A 24887-nucleotide genomic window follows, 5' to 3' on the forward strand; every position below is an offset into this window, starting at 1 on the left:
GCACGACTCACCTTAAAGCTCCTGCTCAGAACACACATTGCACCTCACCTAAGGGAACTACACTGGCTACCAATGCACAAATATGTTCAGGACAAATAATTCCCTCACACGTTCAAAGTACTACCCAACATAGGCCCTGCCTATCTGAACAGCTGCAGCTCCTTTTGTCAATCTCCCAGGCACCTCTGCTCTCCTGGACTCCTACTTGCACACATCCAAAGCATCCACAGAATAAAGACTGGAGGTTGGGCATTCTCAAACATTATTCTTAATGCCTGGAATGACCTCTCTCTTCACATCAGAGCCCACAATCTGATTTCCACAAGAAACTGTACACCTGGCTTTTCAAATAATCCCCTCCCCTTGGTGAGGTGAGGTGAGGCACACACCTGCTCAGCACAAGGGTACCCCCATGGGTGATTGTGCACTCTACAACTGCACATAACAAAACATGCTGCTTTCTGGAGAATGAAACAGGGCTGTATAAGCCTTTTAATATGGTTTTAGAAAGAGTGTGACATTAAATGATTATATTGTGTGCTGCTCTTTTGAAGTGGGTGAGGGATATGAAGTGTTGAACTTTATCAATGAATGGAGGTTAAATCTGACTGCTTTGGCTTTATTGCTGCTCTACGGGTCTGGTTTTGTTGTGCATTGAAATGTAAAACCCACAGAAGAAGAGGAAGAAGCAGTACATATTTAATTCATTGATAAGTGTGTGATACATTTTTTGTTTCTTAGTGATGAATAATAATTCACTTTTCTGTGAATTTAGCAGTAAGAAGTTGTTCAATATCTAAGTTTAAAGTTGGAGTGAAGTATCAATAAATCATTAAATTAGAAAGTTTTTAAATATGTGTGCTCGCTACAATTTAAAATTCATAATTGTTATCCTATGATAATGGTTGGATGTGATAAAAGAAGATCATTTAAGAACTTGTCCTCGAAAACCCACACAGTGCTTCGGGTTGGACAAATGCTTTTGAAGGGCAGTACTGTCAAAAGACTGGTAAGCCAAAGGTGTTGAGAAGACAGAACTTACCTTCATCCAGAAGTAGTTTTTGTTGTTTGCATGTTGATGGAGGCACTTTGATGTAACTGATGTAGAAGTCAGATATATAGGGGCTGATATAAGAGTCCCTAGCGCCTCCTTGCTTCACATTAGCATATTTTTTTACACTAATATGGCCCAACCAGGCCACAATCGGTACGCCAAATTTACAAAGAGGCGCAATGCATGCATTGTATCACTGTGTAACCCTTTGCGCTACATTTTGCCAGCTCCAGGCATAAAGTATGCAAAGAGAACATTTCCTGTTAGGGAGCTGAAAAAATGGTGCAAAGAAATCTAAAATAATTTTTTTGCGTCACTTATTTCAGCACTTTTAACACCTGCTCAGAGCAGATCAAATCAATCAAATGAACCCATTTAATTATAGCCTCTCAAGATAGTGCTTGGTGGGTTTAGATTGTTTTATGACCAAGGAAAATTCTTCTCCGTTCATGAGATACAGAGATCCCCAAATGTGTTTGGTCTTGGGGAGGGAATTTGTTTTGTTATTCGGTCTAACATTCTGTCTTATGGACTTAATTATTCCAATAAAGTAAAAAAGAAACTTATATTTTGCAAAGGAATGTGATGATGGCTATGCATGGATCTAAGTAAATAGCTGTTGTTGGGTTGTTAAAGTATTTCTTATTATGGTACTTAATTGGTCCTGGTGGGGGAATCATTTACATACACTATCTTCGAAGAGTTACCTCTTATGGGCTTCACCATTTTTACAAACTGGGAGCTAGTGGTATGGAATGGGTGAAGGAGGCTAACAAACACAGTGGGTGATATAACATTATTGAGCATCAGAAAGAGTGTGACGGTGAGGAAGTCTGGAAGTACGTTTGTTTGGGTGTAAGAAAAGGAGAGGGTATGAGAGTGTGTTGAGGAAGGAGATAGAGTATATTTAAACCCAGGCAGAAAAAAAGAAGGAAAGTAAGAAGACGAAGCATAGTTCAAGGAAGATAGGGACAGAGAGAAAGAGAGTGGGAAACAGGGAGGAGTAGAAACAGAAAATTACACAGATGAAATGTATTCAGTGTCCCAGTAAATAAAATTGGTATTCAGCAAATAAAAACGATATTCTCATATTCCCATATTTAACCACAGCAAATTATTACCAAGTTCTCTGTGGTACAATACCACATGTTTAAGTATGTTGTGTCAACATAATTGTTGACCTGGTAATCTGTGCCACAATACCAAATGAAATCATGCAGTCACTAAATGCATGCTTCATAGGCATAGTAGGTGTTTTCCAGGGTTAGACGGACAGGAATTCATTGCATCGTAATTTTGAAGGCATTAGTCTCCTACTATTCCTTGTAATTACACATTTAAAGGAAAATGGTTCCCATGCTACAGGCTACATATTTACACATATTTCTCCTAGCTATTCGTAAGTATTTCTGATCCGATGCAGTTTTTCAGTTTAGTTATGTTTTTACTATTTAACATTCAGCTCTTTATGAGCAAGTAACACAGGATATTACTGTTGTCTTCATTACTGAGTAATGATGCTTTGGAATACTGTGGCAGAATTTAAAGTATAACATACATTTTGAAAGCGTTAGTGGCACCCCCAATCTTACCACACAAGTTGTGGTTCACGTCTGCTGAGGATTGCCTGTTGGTACTCCTGGACATTGTTCTTTCTGTCCAGGAATCACTGTCGAAAAGAGAACAATGGAAAGTAAAGAGTCTTCTAAGAACCCTGTTAAATTCTTTAGTTTTCAAGACTTATCAAACCCTTTGTCATTTAGCATGAAATAGAGAATTATTGAGGGTCAATGAGTGTTACAAAAGGCAAAATGTGCAATGTCATTAGTGGGAGGAGAGTGTATGCTGCCTTTTTTCCACAGCTCACATTTTGTGCATCTATGCCCCTTTAATGTAAGGATTCTCTATGAGCTACTGTGAATTATCAATACCTCTAAGTGGTGTCCCACTAGTAATAGAGCCAACTTCTATCCATCAGGCATTGTCTATCAGCACTTTGATGTTCAATTCAAAAACAAAAGAGAGAACTGTGGCAATATTAACACAATGTACTGTGTATCTTGCTGAGGTAGGCTTATAAGGTGCAAACACAGCAAGCTAAAAATGATATGCAGGAAGTTGAAGAAGATGTGTGTCAGTAGCAAGCTATGTCAACCAGATGCTTATGCTCAAAATTTGAAAAAAATATTCTGAGCACTACACCACAATCATATAGCCATGAGCTACGCTGTTCTGAAGCAGCATTCCCTTTCTCATTGTTTGATCATAGATTGTGCAAGGTTATTCACTGCTCTCCTAGAAGAGCTATGTTATTTCCTATGCAATGAGATCATATATTCTTGTATTGAGCATTTTATATCTTCCTTTTACTAGTATCCTTGATGACTACCTAGCCCTTGTACCACCCATGCTCTGAATGTGAAATCTAGATCAGAATACTTACATGGAGCGGAAAGTAACACCTCACTTCCAACAACCTGGGGCAGGAATCTAACAGCAAAATCAAAAAGTTAACTACCACAAGAATTCAGGGAGGGATCCCAGCAGTGAGACACCTGATAAAAGATGGGAAGGCCATTGAGTGTTAAGATGCTAAGTGTCACAACAACAAAATCTAGAAATAATCAATACACGTGTGGGCACCAAACCACTATAATCAAATGAACCCCATTATTTTAAACACCTCAGATTTTAGCTTGGCAGCTCACCTCCCTCACTCCAGTTGATCTTGCTTCTAAAGGCACCACCCTCTTTCTTTAACCCCATTCCAGTAGCAGAATAGAAAAAGAATGACCAAATAATGCCATGGACCACTCAATAATTGTACTACCATAATGTCTTGGCATGCTCCTAAATGTCCAATGGTGCAACGAAATTTCAATGGCCCACTTCAGGGGGTTTACTCCAGGCTCAATAAAGATGTAAGGAAATGTGAGAACCCAAGTCCAGTATTTGCACGCGAACTCCAGGTAAGGTCACCAAGGTCACATTCCCAATGACCAGATTCAAATTCCGTATTCAACAAACAACTGCTCATTATTATGGATGTTCCAAGTGCTCTCTTAGTTTCAAATATTTAAGGGTTGACCCTATCTTAAGATGTACAGTTGGGTTCTGTAATAGAGGCTGACAACAATTGAAACAGAGCATGGCAAGGTTTCAGAAGCAGGACTCTAAGAGATAGGTTGCTGTATGGATGCAAACTTGTTGATTAGCAACAACAGTGCGTCAAAACCTTTTATAGGTGAGCTCAAACTAAGATGGACACCTTCACTCATGTGTCTCAGGATGACTGTCACTTGTGCAAGAAAACACAAAACAAGATCCTAGTGAAAGTGAGGTGGCATCCAGAGGAGAGCCAATAGGGAGCATATGTGTGGCAGCCAACAATAGAATCAGACACATTTAGGCTAGGTCAAAGAGTTCAAAGAACATGAGTGAGGATGGCAGCTGAGACACAGAGTGAGAGGAGTCAGAGGCCACTATGAAGGACCCACGGGATTTGCCTTGACACTGATAAAAAAGAGTGTGTCCAATCCATGGCACAAGACCATAGATCTCACAATGCTGTATGCATTGGTTAGTAGATCATACAGTATTTGTCCTAAGTACTTTATACACCCTTAGCATGAAATGTTAGTTTCTGGGTGATATTATGTTTCTCCAGTCTTCCTGTATATACCTAAAAAACAAAGATATCCTGTGGGTCAATTTGCAGTTCCTAATGTGAATTATAAATCACATATATTTACTATCTGCAAGAAAGGAGGATGAGGGAGGCCTGGACTATTTTTTTAAAAATATTGCAAAAATAATGTATGTGCACATCTGCCACAATATTTGGTCATTTTTGTTATTTTCATTGCAGAATTGTAATCAATTGAGTTCCCTTAGTACAAGAGATGGCAAAAATGATTACAGTTCGCAGAGTAACCATACTCAGGCATTGAGACGGTTGCACATGAGCAAATGCTCAGTAATTAGCAGCTTTTCAACAATAAAATACTACGTCACTGGTAAAAAGGAGGAAGGGGAAGGGTTGCGGGCAGTATTTTCACAAAGGAATGTCCAAATAGAAAATTAGAAAATATACCTTTATATAAGATGAGATCTTTAGCTGGAGCTCATTTTATTACATTAATCAGTTCTTAAAATGATGGTGCAGAAAACTTTGTTATTAGTTGTGTGGTCTGCACAAGTGTCTTTTGTTGTGCTTTTTCTCTTTTTGTGGGGTTTCTGGTCCCACTAGTGCAGTGTGACAGCTGATTGATTGATGCAGATCATTCCATCCCACCCCTTTCCTTCTCAAGGGCTGGGTGGAGTACTCCCTTTGTGTGGGGAAGCCTTTGTTCCTGCTGCTAAAGAGAAATGTAATTAACTGGGCACAGCAGGGTGGCAAAAGGCATGAACTATGATCCTGAGTGCAGCAGAAAAAATCTGACAATTCTGGATGACCCATAAATTGCGCAGACATCATTTTGGAAAATACAGAATTGATTTTCCTGCACAGGTTACACCCCAATTCAAGACATCAATGGTTTCTGTAGGCAAAAGGGAAGCTGAAACTGAACCCTAAGGCGGTTCTCTCCCTAGTTGTATAATTGTCGCTACAGACAAAACAGTGAATCACACTGCCTTTCCCTATTACATACACTAACATTATGAGGACTATCCCAGGCCAATATCTAATTTTATGGAGTCCCCATTGTGCCAGGCACGCTGTGCACAACAGAAATCTTCCCTGTGCATCCTGCATACATGTGCACACTTGTGTGCATATGTTTTCATGTGTAATTAGCCCAGTGCATCTTACCCTTGCTGAGTCACAGCGGCCTCATCTTAAAAGGCAGACACTGGTGTTAAACCTGTGTGATCCATTTGTCATGGGATTACAGGTGATGAGACACATGAAGTGAGACTCAACCACAGTAAAAAGTCTAAAACGGAGTGATCTAAAACAGCAAAAAATGTGAGCGTTCTGAATGGGCAGATCTCAACTTCAACAGATGGAATACCCTAGTTAGGGATCTACAACTTCACACATGTGAAAAGCTGAAACCGAAAGATCATAAAACTTCCCATGCCTGCTTCATCAGGCTTTTGGCATCCGAGTCCATTCTCTTAAATTCAGCTGATACTTCTAAGGTACTGTGTAGATCAAACGATTCTGCAGGTGCAATAAGCATTGTAGTATAATGCCCTCATATACGATAAATAATTTTCAAAAAATAAACAATGATTGCAGTTGAATACAAAAATCAATAAGAAATCGTAATATTATATGAAAATAACTATTTTGCTGTACAATTCAGACACATTTTCATTCCTCTGGTAAGGCCATATGAAATAGAAACATCATACGTGAAAACATTTTTAAAAGAACACAAACACTTTTTACATGGTTAAACACCTAGGAATGCACATTGTTTTTTTGGAATGCAGAGTTTAAAAATGCTAAAGGTGGATATTCTCTGTTTACCTTTGATGTAAGAAGAGCATTTTATTTGTCTGCACAGGAGTATTCATGGCAGTTGTCAGAACAAATATTGGATTAACCTTCTCATTGCATGTCATGCATTTCTAGTTGTAGAACAATTCTAAAACAGAGTTCCATTATTAACACACAAACGCAATGCACGAGATATTTCTCACATGAGAGTAGTGTTTTTTTACCTAGGGTTTGTTGCACCAAAATGCAATCGAGGTGCCTCACACATGTTTGTTTTCTACCCCAACACTGTTCCAAAGACCCATGGAAAGCAAATCAGCAATGAATTAACGTGCGTGAGGGATAGCAGTGGATAGCGAAATCTCAAAGTATAAAAGATGTGCCCGTCCAAATAGCTAGCTGTCAAGTAAACAAAGAGTTGTCTTCAGCAATAATGGCCTACTTGAGAGCTTTTCACATGAGCTGGAAAGAAATCTGTTTTCATACAATGAAATTTAAAAGATCGATAACGCAATATAAAATAAATGAATTTGTGAAGCTTTTGCTTGCTTCAACTTCATGACAAAGTTCTGTTCTGGACACTATAAGGCAGGTTCTGGAATCGTCGAAGTGTAAAATGATGCCCTTGTAAGTAACTATTTGGCTGTGTGCTAAATCACCCTTCAGATCTTCAGGTTGCTAGGCTGCCGCGCCTTGCTTTATTCATGTCACACATTCACTCCGAGAACTCTCAATACATTTGAAAAGTGGTTGGTGTTCGGTGCTCACAGTTCATGGAAAGCACCGCTGCATGAATTAAGATTTGGTTCTCGCAGACAGGGGGTATTTTATTTACTTTCCAAACCGACTTTGTTTCTAAAAAACACATTTACGAATGAAAGGAGAGAACAATTAGAAGCTTTACACTTTCCTTGAGCACTAGAAGATATTACTCATCATTAAATGAGAGATAATTAATTCTATTAATATTTCGTATTATTTAATATTTTTTAGTAAAGCTAAAAAAGCGACCCGCTCTCACTGCGCTAGTCAGAAACACTAGGGCCCATATTTATACTTTTTGACGCTAAACTGCGCTAACGCAGTTTAGCGTCAAAAAATTTAGCGCCGTCTAACGCCATTCTGAAGCGCCATGCGGGCGCCGTATTTATGGAATGGCGTTAGCCGGCGCAAGCAGACCGGCGCTGCCTGGTGTGCGTGGAAAAAAACCACATAGACCATGCAGCGCCGGCGTTGGGAAAAAATGACGTTAGGGCGTCTTAAAATGGGGCAAGTCAGGTTGAGGCAAAAAAATCGCCTCAACCCGATTTGCTCCATTTTTTTACGACGCCCAGACGCCATTTCATGACTCCTGTCTTAGTAAAGACAGGAGTCATGCCCCCTTGCCCAATGGCCATGCCCAGGGGACTTGTGTCCCCTGGGCATGGTCGTTGGGCATAGTGGCATGTAGGGGGGCACAAATAAGGCCCCCCTATGCCACCCCCAAAAAATTAAAAAATAAGAAAAATTATACTTACCTGAACTTACCTGAATGTCCCTGGGGTGGGTCCCTCCATCCTTGGGTGTCCTCCTGGGGTGGGCAGGGGTGGCAGGGGGGGTCCCTGGGGGCAGGGGAGGGCACCTGTGGGCTCATTTTGAGCCCACAGGCCCCTTAACGCCTACCCTGACCCAGGCGTTAAATAGTGGCGCAAATGCGGGGTTTTTTGACCCGCCAACTCCCGGGCGTGATTTTTGCCCGGGAGTATAAATACGACGCATTTGCGTCGCCGTCATTTTTTTTGACGGGAACGCCTTCCTTGCATCTCATTAACGCAAGGAAGGCGTTCACGCAAAAAAATGACGCTATTTGCCAATACTTTGGCGCTAGACGCGTCTAACGCCAAAGTATAAATATGGCGTTAGTTTTGCGCCGAATTTGCGTCGAAAAAAACGACGCTAATTCAGCGCAAACGGAGTATAAATACGGGCCTAGGGGGCATATTTATACTCCGTTTGCGCCGAATTTGCGTCGTTTTTTTCGACGCAAATTCGACGCAAAACTAACTCCATATTTATACTTTGGCGTTAGACGCGTCTAGCGCCAAAGTTCATGGAGTTAGTATCATTTTTTTGCGTGAACACCGTTCCTTGCGTTAATGATATGCAAGGTAGGCGTTCCCGTCTTAAAAAATGACTGCGATGCATATGCGTCGTATTTATACTCCCGGGCAAAAATGACGCCCGGGAGTCGGCGGGTCTAAAAAACCCGCATTTGCGCCGGATTTTAGCGCCTGGGTCAGGGCAGTCGTTAAGGGACCTGTGGGCTCAGAATGAGCCCAGAGGTGCCCTCCCCTGCCCCCAGGGACACCCCCTGCCACCCTTGCCCACCCCAGGAGGACACCCAAGGATGGAGGGACCCACCCCAGGGACATTAAGGTAAGTCCAGGTAAGTATATTTTTTTATATTTTTTTGTGGCATAGGGGGGCCTGATTTGTGCCCCCCTACATGCCACTATGCCCAATGACCATGCCCAGGGGACAGAAGTCCCCTGGGCATGGCCATTGGGCAAGGGGGCATGACTCTTGTCTTTGCTAAGACAGGAGTCATTTCAATGGGGGATGGGCGTCGTAAAAAAATGGCGCAAATCGGGTTGTGGCGATTTTTTTGCCTCAGCCTGACTTGCACCATTTCTGGACGCCCATACGCCATTTTCCCCCTACGCCGGCGCTGCCTGGTGTACGTCGTTTTTTTTAACGCACACCAGACAGCGCAGGCGGCTAACGCCGGCTAACATCATTGAATAAATACGGCGCCCGCATGGCGCTTCAGAATGGCGTTAGCCGGCGCTAATTTTTTTGACGCAAAACTGCGTTGGCGCAGTTTTGCGTCAAAAAGTATAAATATGGGCCTAGGAACCGCAGGTCGAAATTGAATGCATAATTAGTAAAATTACAAGTTTTAACAGTTTCTTACATTTGCAATGATTGTGTTTGTTTCCTATAGAGCAAGGAAGCGGATTAAAGGCATTTGGAAGGGTAAACTGAAATAACCCGTTGGTCCTTTCTGCCGTTATTAATTGTACACTGAGCAAGGGCAGTATCATGGGACCTTATGCATCCACCTATTTCTTAAGATAAAGGATACGTAAAATCCTTTCAAACATCATGATATCGTTTTTTCACCGGGATAGTGCAAAAGACGCCCGAGCGCTTCTTTTGGCGTTTTGAGCGTGCACCTCAACTCAAACTATCGGGCAGTAATTTAATCTTTGCCTCATATTGGGAAACCATTGTAGGCTGGCTAAATAATGGACATCAGGATTTCTCTCCTTCCTCCCAAAACCAGACCGGGGGCAGCATTTTGTATTAACTGCAGTTTATCATCAGGTATTGAGATAAGCCATCACAGAGATAATTTAATGATGTTATGGAAACTTGCACTATAGATTTCAGAAATGCATAAAAAGGATAGCCAACGTTTTCCTTAGAGGCTGCTAATTTTCAGATCTCCACCTGCAGGTAGGTAAAACTGCTTACTTTGTGTACAGAATAATGTTATATGGTTCCTAATCAGATAAGAAGACTGCTTTTATAGGACGGCCGAATTAGGTAGACCGAGCCTGTCTACACCATCAGAAATGGTTGGCCCAATTCCTGGATAGCACACAGTGCTTCACCTGAACCCCCAAACCAACTGGGGTGAAAGGTGATTATGGCAAACTAAACCTCCCCTAGCCAGTGAGAAAACTGATTCTGAAAGAAAGGCAATATAAAGTACTAAAGGCATTAAAATGTTCACACCAGCAAGAAGAGCAAACAATCAGAAATGAGGCAATCAATACAATCTGCTTAAAACAAAGGCTGAATTTTAAAAGTTATCGAAGGCAGCCATGATGTCATCCAATACATCAGTGAAGGAGTAGGATCCCGCATTTGCGGACAAAATAACTCCTAAATCCTCGGTGAGCAAATCAAAACAAGAGACATGATCCAGAACCTCAGCCTTCACTGAGAAAATTGCATCCAATGGAATGCTCACAGTTTTGGAGCCAGATTAAAACACTTTTGGAGCCAAAGCATCCATATCCATTTAGGATGGCTCAAAAAAGGCATCTAGAAGCAACTATAGTCTCATAGAACAACTCTGGAAATGAGCCCTTAACAGGAGCATTAACAGATTTATATCCATAGATAATACCAATTGCATTGCAAGACACACATACAGTTTGCATTTGAAAGGGCCCCAAAGACAGCAGAACACAGGCTGCGGGCATAAGAACCATACTGGTTGGAAAGACAAAGACCAGTTGTTGTTTAGTTCCTCCAATAAAGGTACGCCACAGTACTGTATCATACGTACACAACACACATGGAGTGCAATAATTCCATGACCATTTGGCTTTGAAGTGGGACATCTATTGCATAGTAGAAAGATGGGTAGCAAAATCCCACCATTTTAAGAACAATCTAGTGGTATACCTCCAAATACACTTTAAAACAGAGAGTGCATAAAATATGGAATTGGTGATTATTTTCAGAGTAATTCCATCTTTTACAAACTTTCTGTTTTCAAGTGCATTTGGAGGCATACCACTGGAAAGTGCTGACAAAACCCAACCAAATCCCTTAAAAAGATGTACAACACCTGCAGTGTTGAAAGCATTAAAAATGCAACTCACATGTTCACTGAAGTGTCTTGGAGAGTTGGTATTTAAATCTGACTGTATTTCAGCGGATGACCTCGCCACTTGCAATTCAAACGTTTCACAGGCAGATGAAAGCGCCATGTGTTTTTGAAACAATAGGGCTTTTAGTATGGTCAGCTTGTCTAAGTTTACATCAAAGGTAGGAATGAAAGGCCACAAACTTGCTACACTAATCTCATGCATGGGGGAAATTAGTATTTTCCCCCGGAAGGTCACTATTTGAGAAACAGAAATTACAATAGGGAACACCAGCTCTCATCCCACAACAGCCTTGATCACTCAACATCAAGAAACCTCTGTTCCAAAGTAACTGTAACTGAAACTCTGGGCAGAACACGGATATGGGAACTCCCTTCAAGTAACATGCCAAATTGGCCACTGACATATTACACATAATTAAAAATCACCTGTTTACAAATCATTGAGTGGTTTACAGAAGTCTCGTAATCACTACAAGCGAGAAAGACTTGCTTTTCCCCGCTCTTATATTTGTAATTGGAAGGTAATTTCCACACCTCATATATAAATCTCTCAGCTGAAGCCTCAAATCTGCTTACCAGAAAAATGTCTCAAACATGATGTGAAGTGAAACGTGGAGATTGGCAGAGAGATAACTCCATGTATTAACATCACTGCTGATGGAGTTTCAGCCACTGTGAAATGCAACTTTTCTAACATTTCATTGTTGAGCATTGTGAATGTTGCATCCTTCGTTGTCATTCTCTGTTGTTTGTGTGTTAAGTTGAAGGGCAAGAGCAACTCTTTTGATTTCATGTGCAGCCATGACACGGGGTTTGATTTCAGAACCTGTCATGTGCAACTCAACTGCGTTATTGATCTAAACTGACTTTGTCCATTCTGTAAAAAGGACATGTAATTCTCTATGATGTTAATTGCAGAAGACACAAAGTTGTTTAGTGTGTAAATGTCAGTGGACACTGTATTAATTATGTTAGCAACACCACCAATGCGTTCTCCAACTTAGCCTGATCTATTTGCCTTTAATGACCAGCAGCTTCCTTTTCAGAAAGCTTCCATATTTCATTGTAAATGATGTACAAGAATATTTTGGAGTGTAGTGATCTAAGAGCTAACAAGAAATCTTGGAAATCCTTGTCATCAGAGAAGAGAGAGAGGTGCTGTTTTACAGTGGACAAAGTGGAATGTTGTAACCATTGCTGACATAACTTCCCTATGCTGTAAGTAGTGACAATCCCTGCATGCTACATCTCGATATAACGAGGTTCCAGTCTTATGTCTATAAAACCCTGCGAGCAGTTTATAAAACATGTATGAAAACTGTTTGTGTCCAATGGCCACAATAGCCATCTGTTTGGACCTGAACTTGTTCAATCAAATGTACCATTCTTAACCAGACTTTCAGCTGATCTTCTGTGTAATTTACCAGGCTTTGCCAATTATTGAATTGTGCAGTTGAAGGGATACTGGTTACATTTAGTTATTTCATATCTGCTAGACCCAGGCATGTTTCCTGCTGAACAGTGCCATTCAAAAAAATAATCTGCAGTGGAATTAGACATGCCTTAAATTAATCATGCATGTCATGCACTTGCCCATCTTTTGTTCCCCTAACTGATTTTAAATCAATTGTTTCATTCCAATATTCATATCCTTTGATGGCTAGCTGGGAAAAAAAATAATTTGAGTAATTTAGTTTAGTAGTGGTTAGCATATTTCTTCTCGTTTTGTTGATGATAATTTGTTATAGTAAGACAGAGGATAAGTAGCATCATGCCCAGAAAAATATATGCACTTGTCTGAATATGTTTTAGAGCTCCCTACTGGTGGAGTTGGACAATGTTTCTATTGTGCATGATTAAAAATTGCACCTGGAGTACTAGCTCTATGTAGGTAATTGTGTGCATAGTGATGATAACAAAACATTTCACCATAATTTGCAGAGTTCATGTGCGTATCTTCACTCTCAAATTCAGTATAACATTCAAGCTCAGAAAGCATTGAAGAAACTGTATGCACATCCCACTCGTCAGCCACAACACCCAGTGTGATAATATCTTCCATAGACACTTTAAAAACATACGGAATTTGAATAGTCTCCGTTGGACCAAAAATATCATATGAAACCTTATCCCAAACAATCTCATTAGGAACTAGATCAGCAGAAATGTCCACTAAGGACAAGTCTCTTCGCACTTTGTGGGAAGACAAATGAGGTTTCAATACCTCATCTACTAGTTCAACAGCTGAGTAATGCCCATTTATAAGCAAGAAGAAGACAGTTGCAAATCCAATCGGCAAGAAAAGAGCAAGCAGCAGGTGAAAAAGAACTAGTAGGCATTTCTAAAGGTGGTTAATCATATATAACTCAGTTGCTTTGAGAAGTAGTAGAGAACTGTTGACGTGTGTCTGATGCATTTCCTGTTGTTATATCGTATTTGGAATCAAGAGAAGTTCACTCTCCTTCTTCCGCAACCTAGGGGAAACAATTTCAGTCTTGTTCAATGCTTGAAGAGGCATTTCCTGTATTGTCGAAGTAAGCCTCAGCAAGGCCTACTTGTGCAAGGGGTTCGTCCTTCTCTGCACAAAGTCCTCAGACCATATAGGAAGAAGTTGACACAGAAACTGAAATAAAAGACAAACATTATTAAACCTCATGAGGTGGTACCACAGTTCACACAGCACCCTTCGGTAATGTTTGAAGTAGCACACTGAACTAAGAAAGCATGGTCCTTTTATACCCACGCAGGGGCTAAAAGAAGGTGGTACAATTATAGAAGCAAGAATATGAAAATATAAGGTCATATGGAAATGCACAGTCGACAGGTAGGAGGGGCTAACAGTTTTCAAGGACTAGTAGACACATTACTGTTGGCTACTAATTACTAACAGCTGCAGTCCTTACTGGGCATGTGCAAAGTGGGAGATTCTAAATATAACTTGTCACTAGACAGATTTTCAAGAGTAGTTAACAGGAAGGTAGGACAGAGCACATGGCGAGCACATGGCAGCATGTGGCAGAGATAATGGCTGCCATGAATACAAAATGAATTCCGTGAAATGTTCACAATAGTTGCTAAATACAAGGGGGGTCATTACGACCCTAGCGGAAGGCGGAGAACCGGCGGTAAGACCGCCAGCAGGCTGGCGGTCTTACCTTGTGGAATTATGACCATGGCGGTTACCGCCATGGTCATCCGCCGGTTCTTCATTCCACCCGCCAGGCTGGAGACCTGGGTCTCCAGCCCGGCGGCCGTCACTATACCGCCGGCGGTATTTGGACCCGGCTTACCGCCGTGGATTTCCAGCGGTTTGAACCGCCATGAAATCCATGGCTGTAAGCACTATCAGTGCCAGGGAATTCCTTCCCTGGCACTGATAGGGGTCTCCCCCACCCCTCACCCCCACCCCGACTCCCTCCCCTACACCCCCCACCACCCCTGCCACCCCCCAAAGGTGGCAGGGCCCCCCCTCCCCACCCCGACCCCCAACATCACATAACTCACACACACCCGACACGCATGCAGGCACCACCAACACACACGCACACACACCAACATACATGCCAACATCCACACACACAGTCAGACACGCACACCCACATTCAAACATGCACGCACACATCCATACAGACATACCCACAGACATACACGCACTCATTCCCAAACACGCATCACCCCCACAACCATACACGCATTCACACACCCCCGCTACATACTCAGACACACACCCCCATGCACGTACACAACACACAACACCCCCCCACCCCCCTCCCCTAACGGACGATTGACTTACCTGTTCCGTCGATCCTTCGGGAGGGGACGGGAGCCATGGGGGCTGCTCCGCCGACACCACACCGCCAACAGAACACCGCCACGCCGAATCACAGGACGTGATTCGCTGGGCGGTGTTCTGTTAGTGTGGTGGTGGAGGTGGAGCAACCTCCACTTCCCCGCCGCCCGCCAGTATGGCTGTTGGCGGCTCTCTGTCCATAAAAGGACAGAGAGCTGCCAACGGACATAATAGGCCGAGCGGCAAACCGCCAACACTGGTGGTCTTCCGCATGGCGGCCCCTCGGCGGTCTTGTTAAAAGACCGCCGAGGTTGTAATGACCCCCAAGATGTCTTCTGCTAATGCTTAATCTAATCGCTACTAAATTAAAACAGACGACCCTTTCAGCATTAGCTGAAGACATTTGTCTTTCTGGGATAATCTAAATATTCATCATGTATATTTATGCTCATCCTTTCAGCTATTTCCTTATCTAACATGTGTTGTGCTTTCATTTCTGTAATATTTATTTTGGTAGGCATACAAGCAGTAATACACATGGAGCAGAACATTGGACCACACTGAATACAGATACAGCATGTGAAAAATATTGCAATCATTACACACAGGATAGTCAGCAGTTTCCAGCCCCAAGCGGAAACAAGAGCCCAAACCCATCCAGAAAAAGTCCAAGTACCAGTCTCTGTGTGAATTTGTGCAGCAATTTTATGCAATTTAGATATTGCATCATATACTGAAGGTGAGTGATCTGGAATGAAAACGCAGCAACTACTACTGATGATGCGACATGCACCACCTCAATCAGCTAATATCACATCTAGTACCATACGATTTTGGAGCACTACAATCCTCGCAATTTGGAGCTCCTCTGTAATATACCCAAGTGCCAGAGCTGCCTGATTGGTAACAGCTTCTACAACCCTAGTCAATTGTCTCACTTTCCTACTGTTTAACGCAGAACCCACAGAGGAGAACAACCCTAAATTAAAATCAACATATTGTTGCAGGCTAGTGTCCGTTCGGTCTACCTCATTTGTACTTATTGTCCTTTTATATCTATTTTTAATGATGTCATTGAACAGTTTAAAATCTCGGTGATATGATGCAGGTGCCAAAAACACAGGGGGTAATAGAAAAGATACATAACACACAGCTGCCCACCCAACAGGTAGTTGGTAATATCCATACTTACCACAAACAAAATATGTATTATGTGAAGCTGTAAAACTACTATTATTTACACCCTCAATAGTTAAAATCAAGGTACAATCGCTTATCCCCACTGGAATTCGCCCAATGCTATGTATACATAAATCTTCTTTAGTTTTTGTAACAGAAATCACAAATTGTTCTTTCTTGTCAGAGTCTCTTATATTTGTGAAGACATATGGTATTGAAACATTGTCCAGTTGATACTTTCCCATTCCCATTTAGTTCCTTTGGCATGGGGATACCCCTCTTTGTCTTGGTAGCATACTTTATTAAGGCAAAAAAGAAGTCCGCCCTCTTTACGTTTTCCAGATGCAAACAAAAGCGTATACCAAGCTTGACAAGAACCATTGTGTGAAAAAGGAAGAGGAATGAAACGTGGTCCTCCTTTCTTTTGATGCGCAGGTATCATTCCACATACCCAACATTTAGTAGTATTGTAGCATTATGATTATGATGCAACATCTGAATGAAAGTATTATTGAAGTACGATTGACAGTGCTTCTGCTCCTGATAGGGAAACATAAAGTAATAGTGATCCTCTGGTACTGGAGTAGTGGCAACAAAAAACTCACGAGCAGGAGCTATCTTCTCAACAAACCAGATGATTATTGCTATAACCACCAAAACAACAGCAAACCCCATAGTACTAATGATCACTTTGTTATTCATTTTAGCAACAGTGATAATCGACCCTTCCAAAAATTAATTAAAAACAATCGTTGGAGCTCTTATCCCTGGGCAGCCGCTGATTTCTTCACCACGGGCCAAGACGGGTGTCACTACTCTAATGCATGGCTGATCCCCCCTCCTTGCCACATTGGCTCTCCGTTTCACTAACCCAGGGCGGTAGCTCAACCAGTTTTTTTCAGCACTACAGAATCTTTCCTCGGTCTCAAATTATATCGGGACACTCCAGAAATCGTATGGTCCGGGAAGAACTCCGCAGATTCGTCAGGTAATAGAGCACAGCCTTTCTCTGTAGTCAAAATCTCTCGATGATCGGTCAGCACAGCAGGTTCCACCAAGGTAGGTAGCACTCTCCTGCAGTGAGTACTATGGACCCAATTCTTTCGGATTGTCACTCGAACTGCTGTCCTTGTCGCAAGGAGCACGTGCTCTGGGCCTCGCCACCTTGGTTTCAAGCTGCTTGATCTTTCAAAGGACTTAATCATCACCTGGTCACCAGGTCGGAGTTCATGGCCTTCACCTGTAGATCTGTCAGGAAGTGCTTCTCAAACCTGTTGATGAATAGAAACCAAATTGTCGGTTAACTGTGCCAAATATTCATTCATTAGGACACAAGGTACATCATACACAGAATTTGGCTTAGGAACTCCCCAAATGTTCATTGGCCTTCCAAATACTATTTCATAAGGGGGTGAGGCCTGTTCGAGAGTATGGCACTGACCTAATAGACAATAATGCCAATGGTAATGCATCCAGCCAAGTTAAGGATGTGGAAGCATGTATCTTCGCTAACTTCAGCTTCAAAGTAGCATTATACCTTTCCACCAACCCTGCTGATTGTGGGTGGAAAACCGCATGGAACTTCTGTTTGTTCCCTAATCCTTTCAGGACATACTTAATAACTTCCACAACAAAACGAGGTCCGTTATCATTCCATAAAAGTGCAAACACCAAACCTAGGGAAAAATTCTTTCAAAAGCACCTTTGCTGTGGTAATGGCAGTATTATACTTTGTGGGGTACGCCTCTATCCATTTACTGAAGGCACATACCACCACCAAGACATACTTTAAATTGTTGCAGCATTCAAGCTGAATATAATCCATTTGTAGAACTTCGAAAGGTGCAGTTGGGGTAGCAAACCCTCCCGCAGGAGTTCGTGTCCCTTTTCCGGGATTGTATTGTAAACAGATCAAACAAGACTGTACTACTCTCTTAGCTGTACTGGAAATTTCTGGATGCTTCCAAACTTGCGTAAGCAACTTCGTTATTGTTGAAGCTCCCACATGTGCCAGCCCATGTGCCATCTGAACCATAGGTTGTACAAAAGCTATAGGCAATTTCCATTTATCCATCTGCTTATTCTGCCCACAACCCTCATCATCCAATTCTCCTTCTTCAGATCATTGCTCACGTTCTTTCACAGAAGCAGGTTTCTGTATATCTAATATGTCTTGTCTAGCATTATGCCAATGTTCAGCTTGTGACTTCACTACATACATAGAGGTAGTACTTCGCTGCATCGCAGTCTCATGTGCTACGTGGTCCGCAAGGGCATTACCTTGCCCTATCTTATCGGTTACTCTCTTGTGTGCACTACATTTCACAATAGCTATTTTCTTTGGATGTGTCAATTCAGTCAAGAGGTTCTGCACTAATTCTCCGTGCATTATCTGCATCCCGTGGGATGTGAGAAAGCCTCTCTCCTTCCAAAGCAAACCAAAATCATGAGCCACTCCAAAAGCATAGCGGCTGTCTGTATAAATATTCACACATAAGTCATTACTAAGCTCTCATGCTCGTGTCAAAGATATTAGTTCAGCTGCTTGAGCTGACTTCTGTGGTATATGAGCTGTCTCCACTACAGTGTGTATTTTGGTGATTGCATATGCAGCTGAGGTCATACCGTCTGGCAACTTCAAACAAGACCCATCAACCCACAATTCCCAGTCTACATCTGGAAGTGGCGCATCTTGCAAATCAATACGACCCTTCGTCTGTTCTTCGGGAAGGAATATACAATCATGTGTTTCTTGTGACTGAGGCTGAGTCACCGGATATGGCAACAAAGAGGCTGGATTTAGTGTTGCACATCTCTTCAGTGTAATGTGAGGAGCCAACAATGTCATTCATATCCTGTCAGGCGAGCACTAGTTAAATGTTGCGTCTTTGTTTGATTTAAAAGAGCATCAACCGCATGGGGTACTAACATCAACATCTTATGTGACAAAACTATCCCTTCACTCTGACGTATTGGCACAGCTGTTGCGGCAACTGAACAAAAACACCCAAGCAACGCTCGAGCGACAGGATCAAATACTGCTGAAAAATATGCACAGGGACTCTGCTTATCGCCATGTGTCTGTACTAAAACTGACAATGCCCATCCATCTTTCCCATGTACGTAAAGTGCAAAAGGCTTTGTGTAAACTGGAGTACCTAACACTGGTGCTGAACAAAGGGCTTGTTGTAGCTGCCGGAAAACAGTCTCACATTCATTTGTCCATTGGAGGGACATTAGAGTATCTTTAGTCAAAAGTGCTAGCAAAGGTTTGACAATGTGTGAGAACCCTAATATCCATTGCCTGCAAAAAGAAGTAAGACCAAGGAATGCACAAACATCTTTCTGAGTACTGGTGTGTCTAAAATTGCTTGAATACAATCTGATGTAAGTGCACGGCCCTCCTTAGACAAAAAGTGACCTAAATAGGTTACCTTTGGTCTACAACATTGCAATTTCTTTCGCGACACTTTATGATGGTGTGAAGCAAGAAAAGAAAGTAAGGACAAAGTGCACTTTTCACATTGCTCAGGGATATCAGCTGCCAACAAAATATCATCAACATATTGTAGGAGAGCCACACCTTCAGGCAAAACAAAAGAATCAAGCTGTTGTTTTATCGCTTGACTATAAATACTAGGACTCTCAGTATAGCCTTGAGGAACTCTGCAAAATCTAGATGATCGTTTATTCAAAGTAAAACCAAACAAATATCGGCTGTCAGGATGAATAGGGATCGAAAAGAAAGCATTCTTCAAGTCTATCACAGAGAACGTAGTTCCTGTCGGGGGAACCAAAGTAAGAAGTGTTGTGATGTCAGATACCACAGGATATTGTGGTACCACAATCTTATTCACTTCTCGTAAATCAATAATGAATCGGTAAGTCCTGATATCAGTATCCTTTTTCAGAATAGGAAGAATCGGACTGTTACAAACATTATACGGAACTTCCTCAACAACTCCAACTGCAATAACATCATGCACAATTCGTGTGACTGCTTCTTTGTCCTCCTGTGAAATTTTGTATTGAGGAAAACGTGGCAATACAGCTCCCTCCTTGACACTAATATGAACCGGTGGAATAATCATTTGTCCCACATCAGTATCTGAAGTAGCCCACAAAGTACTAGGGAGTGAAGCTAATGCAATATCCTCTTTAACAAGACAAACTCTTTCCATCACAGGATGATTATCATTCAAAATAACACGCACACCTTCAGGAGAGCATCGCATTGTAGCCCTGAAATACTTGAGCATATCAAGACCCACAATATTGTCTGGTGTATTTGGACAAAGCAACAATGGACAAGGAGCAGTACATTTATCAACATGGAATGCAAGTGGTTGTGACAATGGGCTAGGGGAAGGTGTTCCATCAAAACCTATCGATGTAATGGTTAAGCCAGACAGGGGAGCCCTTGGAACCAATTGTTTAGACAAGGCGCTACAAGTAGCTCCAGTATGAACAAGAAACTGATCAGTAGAACCCAAAATATGTGCTGTAACATAGGGACCCCTCTGATCTACTGGAACTTCAACTGATTCCTTACCCCCATCCTAGGCAATCCTATGCATAAGCAGAATCTTGGAAATCAGGCTGCACATAGTTAGGCATCTGGTATTGGTTCCGTCTATCAAAAGAGTTAAACCCATCCTGCCCTCGTACATTAGCATCAAACCTAGCATGATCATTCGTGCTTCTTCTAGGCCCGGAATATCTTGAGCGATTTCTCATTTGTCCCCGACCACATGAACACTGCTGAACACGTAGTGCTGGACAATCAGCAGCCCAAATTTCCTACAATACGCACACTGATCAAAAGACAAATTCAAACGAGTGTAAGAAGAACCATAAGATCCACGTCCACCCCTATTACTACCTCTAAAAGGCGGACCATAAGCTTGAGCCAACATAACCTTCGTCTTTAATTCTTTAATCTTTTTATCCTAGCTACCTTTTGCTTCTAATTCCTGACGTTCATAATACTGGGCCATAGTCAAAAGAGAAACCGGAGTAGAGGTAGTCCATGAACTTTCACTAGCTTTTAGAAGACTAGCTATTCCTGGTAACAGATTTGCAAAATATTTATCGACAAACAAATGTCTGCCCGTATCATCTGGCAATAACTGGCCGCTAAAATCTTGAAATGCTTCTTCAAAGCGTGTAAAGAAATCAGAGACCGATTCATTTGCCTTTTGCTTACAAGACGCTAAAACAGTCCACTCTATCTTTCTAGGGGGAATAATCGTTTTTAACTTAACTAATATGGCTGAGGAAAGATCTAGAATCAACTGATACGGCTTTTTAGCAGGTTCCCTATCCCCGTCCATCTGTTCTAATTCTTTCCATAACGCCCCAAAAACTACACGATTATCAACTTTACAAACAGTTATCCACATATCTGGTGTTAATATCAATCTTAAAAATAAATCAATGTCAGCCAAAGTCATAGTACAAGAACTAATTGCTACCTCAACTTCCTCATAAAAGGTGGCTGGATTTTTCCGCGGGTCAGGTAATGCTGTTTTAAGTGCCATTACATCTGCCCTATTCCAAGGAGTATACACCCAATTATAAATAAAATAACCCCTAGCATCAACAGAAGTTGTATCATCACTTGTACCCGATCCTTTAGGAGGAACATACAAAGGTGGGGCCTCCCGCATTGGTTTCGCGCAAACTATAACATAGGGGGTCATTACGACAGGTAATGTAGCGTCCGTACCGCCAACAGGCTGGCGGTACGGAGGCCCTTCTTACGACCGCGGCGGTAGCGCTGCGGTCGCACCGCCGGGGCTGGCGGTTTCCCGCCGTTTTAGCCCCGGCGGTGATAATCCACCAGGGCAGCGCTGCCCTGGGGATTATGACAGCCCTACTGCCAGCCTGGGCAGTGCAGGGGCCCCATAACAGGGCCCCGGACAGCTTTTCACTGTCTGCATAGCAGACAGTGAAAAGCGCGACAGGTGCAACTGCACCCGTCGCACGGCCGCAACACCGCCGGCTCCATTAGGAGCCGGCTCCTATGTTGTGGCCTCATCCCCGCTGGGCCGGCGGGCGCAAACTTGGTTTGCGCCCGCCGACCCAGCGGGAATGTCGTAATGGGGGCCGCGGGAGTGCGGCCGCATTGGCGGACACACGGCGGTTACCGTTTGGCGGGCGGGGGTAGCCACCCGCCAATGTCGCAATGACCCCCATAGTCTTATCTGTTCCGAAGATGGAAGCTTGCACCCCGCTGGTCTGAGATGTCCATACAACTACGTCCACGGCCCTTTTCTCCTCTTGTAAATGGACTGCCACAACACATAATTTCACCAAACACCTGATTGCATCAGCCACCTGGGAGAAAACAAAAAGAACATCACGCATTTGCTTATGATCAGCTGCTACATCATCGGGTCAGAATATTTCCAAAATAGTTCAAGAACTTCTGTGCCAAATGCCTCAGTAAAATATAGCTGCTCCTTTTCCGTCTACCCTTTCATGTTGTCTAAAAGTTCAGAAGCAGAGACAACGCTACGAATTGTTTTACGAGCAGTAGATCTAAGCTCAGACGCACGGTCAGCAGGCAACATAGAGCGACTGTCTCGTATCTTCTGTTGCTCCGTACCGGAGACCTCAGCTAACTCATGAGGGGCAGAAGGAATGACATACGGAGGTGGAGGGCGATCTAGTAACAAAAAATCATTGTGCTGTTTAATAAGGATAGGATAGAGAGGTTGCTGAACAGTGTATTGGCCAGTTACCTGGAATTTACGTTCTTTCTCTTCTATCTCCTTTAAATCGCTTATTTCTTTCTTTCTCATTTCCAATGCTTTCACATCTACATTCTTCTGCTGCTCTTTCTCAAGCAAGGCTTGCTCACGCTTTACTCGTCCATGCACTTCTTTCTCCCACATTCGTACACAGTCAAAAATATCTTGCCTAGACCTTCGCTTGCACATACATTGTTCCACATACTCAATCTTTTGCAAATCAAATGACCCATTCATAAGCCAACGTAACTCAGGATCCGCACGAGTGTTTTTATTCCATAATGTGCTGTACATTATAGAAGAAAGACCATGTTTAACATACATATTCCTATTGGGCGTCCCCTCTGGGGGTGCCGGTTGGGATTCTTCCAGTCTCAAATTGGTACCATTACAAAAGCAACACATCCTATGAAGTGCACTAAAAGCAGGCATGCCAAAAATAGTGAAGAATATGCAGTATTATAATCAAAGTAGCACTTAAGGTCCCGTTCAAATCAAAATTAACTTGGAGAAAATTCCCCTCTATTCCTGCCTATATAAATTGCATTTTATATATCAATTTAAAGGACACAAATTGACTAGTCGCCCAAAACACGAGAGCCACAGTAAGTGGTGAAACAAAGGCATCAAAACCCACAGCAAGTGCCGTAAAACGGCTCTTACCAATCACAGGGCGTCCAGGTCCCAACTGCCAAGTTCTAAAATCGACCAAATGGTCACTGCACGACGAATGAACAAAAAGGATCTCAGTTGAGTACCGGCGCCACCTGGATGGTCAAATCAGAAAGAAGGGAAAAACGGCGTGGTAGCCAAGACTCGGGTCTCCTCAGGCATTGATCGTCCGCAGCGAGATCCCAATCCTTTGTCGCGACCAATCTGTCGGGCGTCCGAGTCGCCGATGAGTCCCTGTTCGGGCGCCAATTTGTCAAAGTAAGCCTCGGCAAGGCCTACTAGTGCAAGGGGTTCGCCCTTCTCTGCACAAAGTCCTCAGACCATATAGGAAGAAGTAGGCACAGAAACTGAAATAAAAGACAGAGGGGGTTATTACAACTTTGGAGGAGGTGTTAATCCATCCCAAAAGTGACGGTAAAGTGACGGATATACCACCAGCCGTATTACGAGTTCCATAGGATATAATGGGCTCGTAATACGGCTGGTGGTATATCCGTCACTTTACCGTCACTTTTGGGACGTATTAACACCTCCTCCAAAGTTGTAATAACCCCCAAAGTTTATTAAACCTCATGAGGTGGTACCACAGTTCAAACAGCACCCTTCTGTAATGTTTGAAGTAGCACACTGAACTAAGAGAGCATGGTCCTTTTATACCCATGCAGAGGCTAAAAGAAGGTGGTACAGAAGCAAGACTTATATACATATAAGGTCATATGGAAATGCACAGTCGACAGGTAGGCGGGGCTAACAGTTTTCAAGGACTAGTAGACACATTACTGTTGGTTACTAATTACTAACAGGTGCAGACTTTACTGGGCATGTGCAAAGTGGGAGATGCTAAATATAACTTGTCACTATACAGATTTTCAAGAGTAGTTAACAGGAAGGTAGGACAGAGCACATGGCGAGCACATGGTAGCATGTGGCAGAGATAATGGCTGCAATGAATACAAAATGGATTCTGCGAAATATTCACAATAGTTGCTAAGTACAAGATGTCTTCTGCTAATGCTTAATCCAATCGCTACTAAATTACAACAGTATGGTAGTGAGAGGTGATAGGGAACTTCTCAAGAGTCCTTGGGGCCTACTACTGTAGGATCAGCCACATGATGCAATTTGACTTGCTCAATGGAGAGAAAGTGTTAGTCTTTACAACTCGGAAGCAGTGGCCAGATCCCAGTTCTGGTACCATGAAGGACTGGCACTGGTGCAAGTTATGATTGTTCAAATTCTTTCTTCACTGGAATTTATTCTCAAACTAGATCCCAAACTTTTGAAATCCAGCCTGTGGGTGCTGTTGTATACCTCATTCCCAC

Source organism: Pleurodeles waltl, chromosome 12 (assembly GCF_031143425.1).
Source record: "Pleurodeles waltl isolate 20211129_DDA chromosome 12, aPleWal1.hap1.20221129, whole genome shotgun sequence".
NCBI classification, from domain to species: domain Eukaryota; kingdom Metazoa; phylum Chordata; class Amphibia; order Caudata; family Salamandridae; genus Pleurodeles; species Pleurodeles waltl.